General features: G+C 44.0%; 1 non-coding gene across 1 annotated transcript; it reads right to left on the bottom strand.

Moving 5' to 3' along the window:
• Nucleotides 1-858: 858 nt before the first annotated feature.
• On the bottom strand, nucleotides 859-1013 carry LOC143307997 (5.8S ribosomal RNA). Its single transcript, XR_013065025.1, has one exon. It is a non-coding gene; the product is annotated as a 5.8S ribosomal RNA (ribosomal RNA).
• Nucleotides 1014-2500: the final 1487 nt, after the last annotated feature.

The following is a 2500-nucleotide window of genomic DNA, read 5'->3' as shown; positions in this document are numbered from 1 at the left end:
GGGGTACCGAAACGCTGTATTGATTGTAAACAACCATTTTTATCTTGGAGCGGAGCGTTCCTTTACTCGTTAGATTTGTCTTGTCGCGTGTGTATTCGCTTTTTCGACGCTTTTTAACCATTTAACTTGTTTAGCGAAGCTAAACGCACAGACAGACAAAAAAAAAGGAACAGCATCGCGCGTCAAACAGCGACGACCCATCTGAAGCGATCTTTCATTTATACACCGTTTGTAAACAGAGAGATGTATAAAGCGCGGGGAATCATTCGAAACCCTGGGGCTATTCGAGCTTGCATTTCAGCAAATTATCATCTCAAACATTTCACTCGTTTGCTTTTTCTAAATTTATAGGAGAGCTTCTTTCGTTTATTTTTGACACACCTTTCGTAAATATCGTTTCTGGCAACGTCGGGAGCGTGGATTTCTACAAGTGAACAATCGCGCCGATCCGATAACTTTCAGCAGGATGGAGAATCTTTATAGATTATCTTCCGAGAACTCGGTGCTTTCACGGGCGGTCGTTTATAAATTTTAACGAACGACTCGCGCGCCGTGACGCACTTGCGCTAGTTCGAAGAGATATTTCGAAATTTGTTTCTCTCCTTTAACGGCCTGCATTTAGTGTATCGGTTGCGATTTTCGTCACATCGTTTCCACGACAAAACGCCGACGAACTGCCCAACTATCGCTCGTACGTTGCGACTCTTTCTTTGTTTATCGTTCATTCATTCTTTCAATTTCGTTCGATAATCCCGCTCCGAAACGTTCTACTTTCGTTGAACGACGGCGAGATGTTTAGAAAGAAATGAATTACTCTTTTTTCGAGAAGCAAACGCAAGCAGTCTTTTGTTAAGAAAACGACCCTCAGCCAGGCGTGGTCCAGGAATTGTATCCGTGGACCGCAATGTGCGTTCGAAATGTCGATGTTCATGTGTCCTGCAGTTCACACGTTGACGCGCAATTAGCTGCGTTCTTCATCGACCCACGAGCCAAGTGATCCACCGTTCAGGGTAATCGTAAAATTTTGTATTTCAAACTCTTTAGATCTTTAGAGTGTTATTTTCATTATTAACACGCATCACATTCGATACCCACATCACTCTCCCACCCGGCGCGTGCGGGAGAGCGAATTCGGGCGTCGCCAACGTATTTGTTTGTTTGTTCGATCGTTGACGACACGATCGCGTCCAAGGACGGAAACCGTCGGAGAAACGCCCAGTGGCACGCTCCTCTCGACGGTCGGGCGTAAAGTACATTTAAAAACCTTGAAAAGTACGAACGCACACAAGGAATGCGAGCGCGCGTCCTGTCGCTGAATCGTGGGTTGCGAGATTCGAACAGACACACGGCCGGCGACGATCGGTCTAACTAATGGACACATAGTTTTTCAAAGACTCGCTATCGTCGCTTCTCAGCCGGTCCGTAAACAACACACATCGATCAGGCGGACGCACGAATCTTACCACGGTGCGTGTTTCGTAGATTCCAGGTTACCCGCAAGTACCTCTCTCTCCCTCTCGAAAGAGGAATCTCGATCCGTCCTTTTTGGACAATGGAGAAATCTTTTTATCGCAACACGGATGGCAAAGAAACAACCAAAGCGTAGGAGCGTGGGGACGAGAGCGACGAAAAGAACGTCGCGAAAACAAAGTTTCGACGGTTGCTCGTTCTAATACATCGTAGTTTCAACTCTCTCAGTTTTAACCACTCCTAGACGCTTCGTAAACTTTTAACAATTCTTCGCCTCCGCGAGTTTCATTTCGAATAGAGCGAACGCAACACGGACCAAAAAAACTCCGGTGATGCCAGATCATTTAGCAAAGATCAGACGGCGGGTCATCTGTATTCCTTTTCTCTCTTTTTTATATCTTTCCATTTAACTAGGGTGTCGCAACGACGGGTACATTTATATATTTATATATATTGTATTTCAATTTTAATGATCCTTCACTTTCGGTTTGTAATAATATGATCCTTCTTTCATTTCGATCCTTCATATTGTAGGTTAACCAACAGAAGTTTGTTTTTTTACGACTTGTATTTTTGTGGTTTGTTTGTTTGTTTCTTACGACTTGTTTGTACCCGATCAAGTAGACGACGACCCATAAGTATAAGTTAGAGAGATAAAGGTCGAGAGACCTCACGCAAGCGTCTTTTACTTCCATTCACATCAGCCAGAGAGAAATGGTCCGGCGTCGTGCTCTTTGGCGCCGTTGGTCGCACAGTTTTTTTGCCGGCGGTTCCGAACGGACGGGAGAAACGCGATGAGTAATCAAAGCGACCTCCGCACGTAACCGTGTCGGTGTAATTTTACCGCATCGCAGCGTTTTGGTATTTGTTTCTTATTGGCTCGAACCCGAGATTTATGTGTTTTGTGTCATGTATTGGTATTATTTATTATATCTTTCTCGTTTTGTATAATTTTTGGTCCGAGCTCAATAAACTTTTATATCGCTTTATCAATGATCCATTCAGTTAGGTTTTCTCTTGTATTTTTAAT

The sequence above is a fragment of the Osmia lignaria genome, unplaced genomic scaffold (genome assembly GCF_051020975.1).
Source record: "Osmia lignaria lignaria isolate PbOS001 unplaced genomic scaffold, iyOsmLign1 scaffold0119, whole genome shotgun sequence".
NCBI classification, from domain to species: Eukaryota; Metazoa; Arthropoda; class Insecta; order Hymenoptera; family Megachilidae; genus Osmia; species Osmia lignaria.
Note: the sequence above shows the minus strand (reverse complement) of the source record. Positions and strands in the feature narration are given on the sequence as shown.